General features: G+C 39.0%; 1 protein-coding gene and 1 pseudogene across 1 annotated transcript in view; both read right to left on the reverse strand.

Moving 5' to 3' along the window:
• GRIA3 (glutamate ionotropic receptor AMPA type subunit 3) overlaps positions 1–12,090 on the reverse strand; it is a 252,568-nt gene that overhangs the window by 183,467 nt on the left and 57,011 nt on the right. The window lies entirely within an intron of this gene.
• Positions 6,591–8,972, reverse strand: LOC107538308 (large ribosomal subunit protein uL23-like; annotated as a pseudogene).

Raw genomic sequence — 12,090 nt, forward strand, 5'->3', positions numbered from 1 at the left:
ATCTATCTATCTATCTATCTATCTATCTATCTATCTATCATCTATCATCTATCTATCATCTATCTATCATCTATCATCATCTATCTATCTATATCTATCTATCTATCATCTATCTATCTATCTATCTATCTATCTATCTATCTAATCTATCTATCTCTCTATCTCTCTATCTATCTATCATCTATCTATCTATCATCTATCTATCATCTATCTATCTATCATCTATCATCTATCTATCTATCTATCTATCTATCTATCATCTATCTATCTATCTATCTATCATCTATCTATCTATCTATCTATCTATCTATCATCTATCTATCTATCATCTATCTATCTATCTATCTATCTATCTATCTATCTATCTAATCTATCTATCATCATCTATCTATCTATCTATCTATCATCTATCTATCTATCATCTATCTATCTATCTATCTATCTATCTATCTATCTATCTATCATCTATCTATCTATCTATCATCTATCTATCTATCTATCTATCTATCTATCTATCTATCTATATCTATCTATCTATCATCTATCTATCTATCTATCTATCATCTATCTATCTATCATCTATCATCTATCTATCTATCTATCTATCTATCTATCTATCTATCTATCTATCTATCTATCTATCTATCTATCTATCTATCTATCTATCATCTATCTATCATCTATCTATTATCTATCTATCTATCTATCTATCTATCTATCTATCTATCTATCATCTATCTATATCATCTATCCATCTATCTATCATCTATCTATCATCTATCTATCTATATATAGATATATAGATATCAGTTCCAGACCATCCAATAAAGTGAGTCATAATGTTTTTTTTGCTGGTGGTCTTGCCTTCAATTTGTAAAACACACAACATCTATGAAGTGCAATATGTGCCTTCCAAAATATGTCCATGTCTTAATACCCCAAGTCTGTGAATAAGATTATATGGTAAATAGAATTAAAATATAGTATCAGAGTGATGTGATATAAAGAAAACTTGACCAGCCAGTGTTAGCTTTGAAGGTAGAAGAGGATATGAGCTAAGGAAAGTGAGTGGCCTCTAGAAGTTGGGAAAGGCAAGAAAATGAATTCTCCTTCTATTAGAGATTTCAGACAGGAACATAGCCCTGCTGGCGCTTTGATTTTAACTCAGTGAGACCCCTTCCAGGCTTCTGACCTACAGAACTGGAAGGTAATAAACTTGTGTTATTTTAAGCCACTGAATTTGTGGTACTTTGTTAGAATAGTAAATAGAAAACTAATGTACTCAACATAGTAAAAACTTAAAGTTGGTAACTCTCTAAATCAATCTACATTCCACTCACCTTTTATTCTTACTCATCTGAGAGGTCCAAAAATTTGGACACTAATGATCTAGTCCAACTTCTCATTCAGCACAGGAACCACCTCTTGTGAGGTCATATTACCTCTCCTTGAATACTTCCAGTGACAAGGGAGCTCAATACTGACAAGCAGCCCTGCCCTTGCAAGGAAGCTCTGATGGTTAGGGAGCTCTTTCTTAAATTAAACCTAACTTTACCTATTGGGACTCTTGAGTGCCACATGATACATCAAATTCCAATTCCACATGACCTTAACTTAGTTTTATAGGAAACTTAAAAATACAATTGATGTATTCAGGAAATACATAGTGGCTATTAGCAATTCAGGTTTGTGCCTTTAGTGTCTCCATGCTGCCTTCTATCAGGCTAAAATTCTGCTAAAAGATTCCACTGACCCCTAAATCTCTACCACCTCCATAAGCTATCATTCTAACTCCTTCTTTTCCACCATCACTAATGATGGGATAATGAGGACCTTGCAGCCCTCTGCATCTGCAACCTAGTTTCTGCTCCCATTACTCTACTGAACCTGGTCTCTCAGATTTGATGATGACCTGCTCACTGCCAAGTCCAACTCTATTCAGTGACATCATTCAATTCAACTGCTGAGCAGCATTTGATATTGTTAGCCAAATCCTCCCCCTTTAAACTCTCCTCTCCTGTTTCAAGACCACTAAACCCTGTTTGTTCTATCTCTGTAACTGCTCCTTTTCAGTTTCTTCTTGGTTTACTCCTTTGATATGTGCCTAGAGATTTTGCCCTTGGCCTTCTTTTCTTCTTACTGTTTTTCCCCATTCAACAAATACTTATGGAGCTCCTGGTATGTGCCAAGCAGGATGAATTTCATGTAGAAACCTCTAGCTTCAGACACACTCCTGAGTTCCAGATCCACCTTCCTTAACTGCTTATAAAACAGCCTCACCTGGAAGCCTTCATAGCATCACACACTCAGCATATTATTTCTCCACTCCCATCCCCCACCTGTGGATTTGCTCCTCTTGTCCCTGTTTCTTCCTAATGCAACACTCTTCTTCTGGTCACCAAAGCTAGAGTCTTAAGGATCATCTCTGCCTTCTCTCTCTGCCTCATTCCCCTATATCACTCTTTTTAGATGCTTCATCAATTCGACCTCTATAGCATATGGGGTATCTATATCTTGTTCATCTTCAGTTCAGGTTCTCATTCCTTCTCTGTTAGACTATGAGAGTAGTCTCCTAACTGCTCACTTGCTTCCAATCTTTTCCGTAATCTACTGTCGACACTGCTATCTGATTATTCTTCCTCCTTTCTGTTCCAAATGTCTGATCAAAATCTACCCATCTCAAATCTCATTTCTGCAAGAATCTGCTCTGTGTATGAGATGTTAATGGACTAATAAATGAATCTTTGTAAGTGAGTCAGCTCAGGGTTTCTCAACCTCCACAGACACTAGTGACATTTTTAGCTGGATAATTCTTTGTTGTGAAAGACTGTCCTGTGCATCATAGGATGCTTAGCAACATCCCTGGACTCGACCCATTAGATGCCAGTAGTATCACCATATTCCTTAGTTGTGAAGCCCCAAATGCCTCAAACATTGCCAAATATCCCTTGTGGGGCAATATCACTCACTGTTCCCTTTCCCTCCTTGCCCCTCATTTGAGAACTACAGGGTTACCTTATGACTTCCTCTCCACAGAGAACAAGGCCTTAACCTTATAGAAATGCATACATATCTAGAAGATCCCAAAGAAGTTATCTTAGTGTAGGAAACTTAGGAGGGTTGAATATCTTGGATTATTCAAAGCCCACTATACAAGCAGATACCTCCCTGGCTTTGCCCTTAAATTGGTTATTTGTGTTTAAGCTGGGGATATAGCAAGGGGAGAATTATATAGAGAATGGAAGTGGCAGGGTGGGTATGGGGTAGTAGCCAGTTCATGCCTTCTGTGGGTTCATATAAATCATCCTCCCCATCCCCCTGAACACACTTTGGTCTTGAGTTCCAGTAACCACAGTGAATGCTTATATGTACCAGAGTCAGAATAGGGTGTCAGCCCCATACTCCAGCTGATGACTCCATGGTTTAATTACCATCTTTGGGTTAATTCCCTTGAACATTTTGTTCAGCTCTCAGGAGTACACTGCCTTCCAACAATCTAACTAGTTATTTTTGCAATTACATGGCATGTATCTAAATGCTGGCAAAGAAAACACTCATTATCAACGTTCAATCCTACTTCAATATAACGACTTGCAAATGCAGGCTTCAACATATGAGCACATATATTTTGGAAAAATCATTTTGCAACTGTAAGTGCAAACCACTCTTCCATAGAACTGTCAGAAATGGCAGGAGAGGTGCTATGATGGGTTGGGGTAATGGTGTACTTGTTAGGCTCTTTTATATCAAGACAATATGGTTAAGTATCAGAGCCCAAGAATTTAAAGTTTTTTGCTTATTCATTAATTAATACATTAATTCATCAAATAAAATTTTGAGTTCCTACTGTGTGACAAACACTGTCTAGGTGCTAGGATACAGCAGTGAGCAAAACAGATAGGATCCCTGTTGTCATGTTGCTTACAGTCTAATATTGGCAACAAATATTAATAAAATAAGCATACCAATGTGTGATTACAATGTGTAACTACCATGTCTTCCCCTGAGGGAGGATAACATTTGAAGCACTGAAAGAGGACTAGCCTGGCTGGAGTGTGACCAGTAAGGAGGAGGGTGCTTGATGAATTTGGTAAGAGGCAAGGACCCAACCATGGAGAACCTTGTAGGACACTGGTAAGGAATTTAGATTTTATTCTAAGGACCATGGGAAGAAATCTTGGAAGAAATTTTGTTATGGGTATTCCATGTGCTGATTCATATTTTGAAAAATTTTACCTGTACACTAATCTCCATGGCTTATTTATTTTATAACTGGAGGTTTGTACTTCTTATTCTCAAAACCCTTGCCAATTATCACTTTGTTCTCGGATTCTATGAGTCTGTCTTTGTTTTGTTTTGTTTGTTCATTTATTTTTGTTTTGTTTTTTAGATTCCACATATAAGTGAAATCATATGGTATTTCTCTTTCTCTGTCAGACTTATTCACTTAGTATAATACCCTCTAGGTCTATCCATGTTGTCACAAATGTCAAGATTTCATTCTTTTTATGGCTGAATAATATTCCATTGTATATATGTACCACATCTTCTTGATCCAATCGTCTATCGATGGACACTTTACTTCTCTCCTGGTCTCATCATCTCTAACCATGTATCTTTACTCTTTATCATTGTGTTTTATGGGGAAGAAGTAAAAAGAAAGAGGATGCTGAGAGGAGACAGAGGAGTGCTTTCTGGTAAAGAATGAAGCACCAGAAGAATCTGGAAACTATTCCTTTCTACCCTCTAGTTCAAGCAGTATGTCATTACCTAAGCTCAAAAAACTGATTCATTGCCCTTTGTTGTCAGGAAGCAAATGGCCTACCTACTTTACAAGTAGAATAATTGATTTCTGATAAGCTCCTGGGATCCATGGTCCTCATCGTCCCTGCTTACTAGTAGACTTCAAAGAAATTGTAAGCAACCTTATAAAATTTCCCCAATGCATTCCTGATGGGAAGCAACTCTTGAAAAACCACCTTCCTAATACCCTGGATTGGTAGTTATACAACAGTTCACCTTATTGCTGCATTAAAATTCAATACCACCTCAGTTCCCTCAAATATGTTCCAAAAGCCTAAAGAGCAAATAACCCATTTTTCCTCTAGGAAAAAAAGCAAGCTTTTCTAACCTGAATTCAACTGGTTGGATTTTTGAAAGTAAATTCCCACCCTTGGTTTTGGAAGCCATTCTGAGTCAGTGCAGGACTTTATGTCAAAGAAGTTCAATCAAAGTGTTTGTCTTGTCAAGCATAGGGGTTACATTCAGGTAAACCTTAGTGGCTCTTGCAGGACATTGCAGGGTCCAGCGACACTCTATTTTAAAGGTACTTTGATTGGGAATGACAGGTACTCTAGCTTGAATCTGAGAACAAAACTTTCTGAAACAAACTCCCACAAGTCCCCTATACCTTTCTCCTAAAACAGAAGGACGTCACTCGGAAGAGAGGAATTTCAGGTCTTGGGGCTAATTTAGAAAAAGACCCAGCTTTTTAACAAGGGCACTGATGAGAGATAGACACTCCCTTTAAATGTATTTCTCATGTTTAGTGACTTTCTAAACCTATGTTGTTGTATCTGGTAGCCACTAGCCATATGTGGCTATTTGAGTTAAAATTATTTGAAATGAAATAAAAGTAAAGATTCTGTTTCTCAGTTACACTATCCACATTTCAAGTGCTCCATAGCCACATGTATTGGACTGTGCAACATGGTACATTTCCATCATCACAGTGTTGGCCTAGTAGGTCCTATTAAAGTTGCCTCCTGTGCCTACCCACCTAAATGTTTTAGATTCTAATTCAACCAGCATTTATTCAGTACTCACTCTGTTCTAGACATTGTACTAGCAACTCTCATACCTTGGGGTGGGGGTCACTGTATAATGATTAATGGAAATTGCCAATGTGTAGGCAGAGTAGCTAGATGCCTTGTAGTGTGGTTTGATGGCTCCTAGAAAGCATTCCTGTCTTCAGTTTTCTTCTCCATTGACTACTACAAGGTTTGAAACACTTACCTCTACAGGCTAGGATGGTGACATTCCTTGTTAAATGACAAATGTGGCCTGGAAGGGGAATATGCAGTCACTATTACTCATGACTACTTCAGTATGAACTGGTTTGTTAGATTAATTCTGAGAACTAGGCACTGGGGAAATATGACACAGATTAGATAAATTTTGAGGGCTTGTAGTAGGAGTCAAGAAATATCTGAGTCTTTCATTATCTCTTACAAGAGTGACTCTCTGTTTGAGGGCACTACAGAATGGGGGCCTTCTGCCATCTGAAGGCAGTGCTAGGTGCTATTAGGGCAGAGACGGGGGGGGGGGCAACAACAAACCCTGCCAACACTGCTATTTGCCAAAAATGGGTTCTGATCTGCACTGTGTTTTGATCAAACCTGAATGTTCATGTTCAAACAGGCTTTAAGTTATGTGTGTCAGTTCAGCAGATATTTTTATTAAACACTTATTGAACAGTATCTAGTACTGTGCCAGATGCTGGAGAGGTAGAATTCTACTCTTAAGTTCCCTTTCTTTTTTAATTTACAGTGAAAAAGTTTTATATTTAGAATTAGCCAGCTGGACTCAGTTTAGATGATCCCAATTTTGTTGGCAACATCCAATGCTTCATAGTTGGGAGCCAGTGGAACATATGCCTTCTTTTCTCCATCAGGCCTGATGAGGGCGTTGACCTTGACCACGTCAATGCCACAGAGCTTTTTCACAGCCTGTTTGATCTGGTGCTTGTTGGCTTTGACATCCACAGTGAACACAGGTGTATTACTGTCTTCTATCTTCTCATGGTTGACTTGGTGGTCAGGGGGAACGTGATGATGACACAGTGGTCAAGCTTGTTTCTCCTGGGGGTGCTTTCCCAGGATATTTAAGCTGCCTTTGGAGCCTCAGTGTCTTCCACCGTCAGAAGATGGGTGACTTGCAGATCTTCTTTTGTGTGGCTGTGGACACCTTTCAGCTCTGCTTTCTTTGCCTTCAAAGTCTTTTCTTTGGCTTCAGTTTAGGGAGGGGCAGAGGCTTCTTCGCTTTCAGTGCCATTTTCCTGAAGAGGCTAAGTTTCCTTTCGTATGACCTCTTACTGGGGCATTCATAGCTGGCCCAGAGCCAGCAAGACCTCACCTTTCTTCCCCACTTTTCTCTTCTCCTTGTGTATTACCTAATACCCACCTTCACCACGCTTATCCTAGTCCCCATTTTTTCAACATCACTTTTCACTTGTTCCAGGTCACAGTCTATAACTGAGAAGAGAGAAAGGGAAGGATAAGGGAAAACTAATTGTCCTTCCCTTTCCCTATAGTAGTGTTTTGCAAATTTCAGGCCACAACCCACTAGTGGGTTATAAAATCAATGTAGTAGTCATGACCTAGCCTTTAAAAAAATAAATGAAATAAAATAGAAAAACATTAAAATGTATCCATATAATAAGTAAATATAGTTTCATAAAACTTGAATTAATTATCAAATATATGCATGTGTGTTGTGAGTCATTAAATAAAATGTATTTTTTACCACACTACACCATTGTAGCTCCATGCCCTGTCCCAAGCTTAGCACTAATTTGGTCTACAACCATTCTGCCCTCACTGTTTATCTCCTCCTGCAGAAGTCCTGCCTTATTCCTTTTCTTGTTTTCCCAATCCATCCCTTCTTCCTAGACCTTCCTAGCCTCCATCTGAAATCACCCTCCCTACATGCAGCTGGTGTCCCATTGAATTGCCACCTGGGAATGGGAACTGGAGGAATCTCTGTTCCCACTATCTGATATGGGAGTGATTAGGGAATATGTGTTACTGAACTTTCGAGTTTGGCTGTGAATGCATCTTCCCATGGAAGCATGAGCATTTTATGGGATTAGGTTCAGTGTTGTACAGCCCTTCAGTTTCAGTCTGGAATCTATGTGCTTTAATGGACAGCTCTGGTACCCAGGCCACCTATATGCCAGCCAGATTACATGTCTTCTTTTAGAACTCAATCCTCTTGCATTCTGAAAAACCAGTGGTGCAAAGTGTGATTCCCATAGATTCCTACTTTAATGCCTTGCAACAACACAAAACAGCTGAGTCCTCTTCCATGGACCTTGCAGATGATCCTTTAGTGGTTTGAAAGTAAGACTGTGTCTCCCAAAGTACTTAACTTGCTCCACAGGGAAGAATCTGACTAAAAATAGGTAGAAGTAGCTAGAATTAAGTAAACACATGTAACTCATAGAATGAATTTTCAGCTGTAGATAAAGTAGCCTCCTCTAGCACTTTGCTGCTCAGTCATATATTAAACTTGTAACTTTTATGTGGTGCCAATGAATACATCTGACCACATCAGAGTTGTCTGCTTCAAGAGGAAGAGAAATTAGGCCTCTAATTCTCTTTGTGCAATGACATGCAAAATTAAAGTCTTCATATTTTCAGATAACAATGGCATTGCCTGAGAGAAGCTGCATATTTAGTCATAAAAACAAAAACAAAACAACCCACTCTAGTAAGTCCTCAGAGGTTGGCCAAGGACATTTGAGTGAGGTAATTGAGCACACATTCTGTCTTATTTTAGGTATTGGGACCCAGTGACTGGGCCCTCGGCTCCCTGTTATCTGTCAGATATAGTCTAAACCCTTCAGCCTGAAATTCACATTAGAAAAACATTGTGTACAGAGCTGTACATAGTAAGTGCTCCATAAATAGTGCATATTTGTTTTGTACCCCATGGTCCTCCATCATTAGGGCTTATGATCTATCTATCCAATATTGTCTCCTGCAATTCTCCAGTGGGAAGTTTCTGCCTCAGCCTAGTTGGTCTTTCTATGCTTGACATACTTCTTACTAATTCCTACTGCTGAGCATGTGTCCATACATTTTCCCTACCCTGGAATGCCATTTCCCAAATCTCTGCCATTCCAGTTCTTGCCTACTTTTCAAAAGTACCTGAAGCTGCTTCCTGCATGGAGCTTTTGGTGCCCATTTCATCCCTAAAGAGACCTGTTCTTTCTCTGAGAGCCAGCAACATTTGGGCCGAGCCCCCATTTTGACATTTTATCATAGTGTGCCTCAACCAAGCTGTGGACCACTTGCCTCTTGAATGTGAATGTGAACTTCTACCTATGTCTGAGAAGCTTTTGTAGAGCCAGGGAACACACAACACATGTTCTATTAGTTCTGTGTCAGGCTCAGTATATGGTTCATAGTGTAAGCCTTTAATGAGGTGATGATATAAATTGGTACTGGATAGCAGAACTTTCCAGTTCTGTTTCCTATGTCATTGCTGACTCAATCTGTGACCTTTACTTTACCTTTTCCTGAGCTCTCACTTCTCTCCAGCATACTGGCAAGGGCAATATTTATATACCCTAAAGAGATGTTTTGCGGATTAGCCATAATGAGTATAACACATGTAAAAATATGAAGATCTGTAGAAACCCTATTATTATAGAAATAATAATAATTACAGCTGCACTGGGTTAAATGCTCCAGAAGCCATATAGAAGATGCCTTATCTGGGGCAAAAGCAGCCAACTGTGCCAGCAATTAGTCAATTATGAGTATTTAATTTTATATTATTGTTCGTGATTTTTGTTTCTGTGCACAATTGGGGCCTAGTTGCCTCTTTTGCCTTTTTTTTATTGTTCCAAATATTACAGATGTCCTTTTGTCTTCCCACTGACCCCTTTCACCCCACCCCCACCCCCCTCCCTAGTCATCACCTTTGTCTTTTAAATGAAACCTCTGATGAAGTTGGTTAGAGATCAATCTTTATGGGGCCTAGGATCCCCAAAGCCATGCTACAGATCCAGTGACTCTATGACTATGTTTTGCTACCCTTCACCGTTGAAGCTCCTACTTTGGCCAATGTTCCTTCCCATATTGTTTTTCATCCGTCCCTAAGGAGTCTCAGCTCCAGAATGGTGAAGGGGGTACTGAATACAAGTGTCGGCCAGACAGTAATGTCATTTGAGGGCACACCAAATGCAGAGTACTGGGAGAGACACAGAGGAAAAAAAACATATTCCTTTTAACTGTGAAAGAGACTTTTGGTTTGTAAAAGGCTTGAAGAAACTAGGAGAGGCCCTTAGAAAAATGAAAGAACCTCTCTGGAAAAGAAATGCACGTAATTCACTCAGGACGTATTCTTTGGGACTCATTCTGTGTCCCTATCCTTTTCCTTATTTACCTTGACCACCTGAATCATTCTACACAATGAATCTCTATGAAGTATTCTGAGATTTTTAAGTCAAAATTCTTTTGTGAATAATTAATAATTTCTCTGAGTAGAGCATATGAATATATTTGATGCAAAAAATAATTGAATAACACTTTTTCTTCTTTTTCATCTACCCAGCTAATACAGAAAAGTATTATCAATGTGCCATCACTCATTAAACAAATATTTATGTGTCTGGCCATCAAAATTAGAAATCAGGAGGAAGATTTTTTAAAAATTTGCTGCACTTCATGTTCATCTGTTAGCAGGCACCAACTCTCTGGAGGTTGGATTGCTGTATGCTTATGTATTGTGAGAGTTTTGTTGTGCTCTTTCTCTGAAGATCTCAGCTTTGGAAGGATTACAGGGAATATAGTTTAAAAGACAATTTGAGTGCCACAAAACATCCTTTTCATGAGTACTGCTTTTGCTTTCAAAAAAAGTTTTGTGAATTTCTCTTTGGTGGAGAGTCACCCACTTTCTGGCCCTGCCCTGCTCCATTCTCTCCTCCCCTCCTCTGGGTCCACCCTAAAGCCAAGTAGCCTATGCTTTTGAGGAGCTATGGAGCCAGTTGATGACCCTCCACTTTCAGGAGCAGAAGTGACTGCTCTGGGATCTGCTACACAATGAGGAGTTTTTATTTGGAACTGCATTATTTTTTTATATTGTTTTTTCTACACTGTTCAGAATTTTTAATTTTTCTACTTTGGCTTTTCCCTTTTTTAATTTTATTTTTTATTGCTTCAGATTTCTGATTATGTATTCAACACAGTGTGCCATTTTTATTTTATTGGCCCATTTAAAGGGCAAATAAACCTTTGTTTTTATAAGGAGAAGGTAAAGGACCAATTATCCTGGCCCTCAATGCATATTTGCTAATTTGAGTTTACAATCCAGTTATGCATCTTAGGAAAGATTTTGCCATTTGCACCCTCTTACCCTATTTCCTGGTGTATTGTTGCTATGACATAACACATTTGCCAGTGAACACTTTAGCTCTTAATGAACAGAGTTATTATTTTATTACCTGCCATTGCCTTATTTATGCTCTGAGATCCTATTAGGAGTGGACCAAGCACTGAGGGGAATACTCCATTCTCCTGAATTGAAGGCTTTCCTGATCCCAATATGTTGCCAAAATGTATGTAATGATCAGATACATGTTGTAATTGGATTGTCACCCAATCAGTTTCAGGGAGAAGGGATGGCACTGCTTAATGCTTGCTTGGAATGTAATTTTCTCTAAGAAGCTTGCCCTGAGCTGGGCCATGCCGCAGATTGTTACTGCCTCTACATATCACTTTGCCACTCTAGTTATAATAATACCATCAGTATTCCAGAGTCAGAAACATTTGTGGATTGGATTCTAGGAGAAAAAGTACAGGCATACTTCATTTTATTACACTTTGCTTCATTGTGCTTCACAAATGTTATGTTTTTGACAAGCTGAAGGCAAGACTCTCCACCAGCAAAAAGATTATAATTTGCTTTGTTGCCATACTCACTTTATTACAGTGGTCTGGAACCAAACCCACAATATCTTCGAGGTATGACTATACAAATTCTTTTGAATAGAGGCCTTGGGGAGTAGCAAGAGGACTAGGAATGTGACATGGGGAAGACTCTGTTGCTGTTTGTGAAAGCGATGGACTCAGACGGTGAGAGAAGTCAGAAACTTGAAATTCCCTACCCTGCTGAGGCCAGACTCACAGGCCAGTTTGTAAGGGGATCAGTTGGACTTCCACCACTGTACAGACCTCTGGCACCCAGGTGGTAGCACCTGTAAGAGTGATTGGTCATAAAATGCTGGGACAACAGCATCATTTTCATCTACAAGGATAGCACTATTTTTCTGAAGCCCCATGGTATTACTCATGAAAATGGAAG

The sequence above is a fragment of the Miniopterus natalensis genome, chromosome X, assembly GCF_054644295.1.
Source record: "Miniopterus natalensis isolate mMinNat1 chromosome X, mMinNat1.hap1, whole genome shotgun sequence".
In the NCBI taxonomy this organism is placed as follows: Eukaryota; Metazoa; Chordata; class Mammalia; order Chiroptera; family Miniopteridae; genus Miniopterus; species Miniopterus natalensis.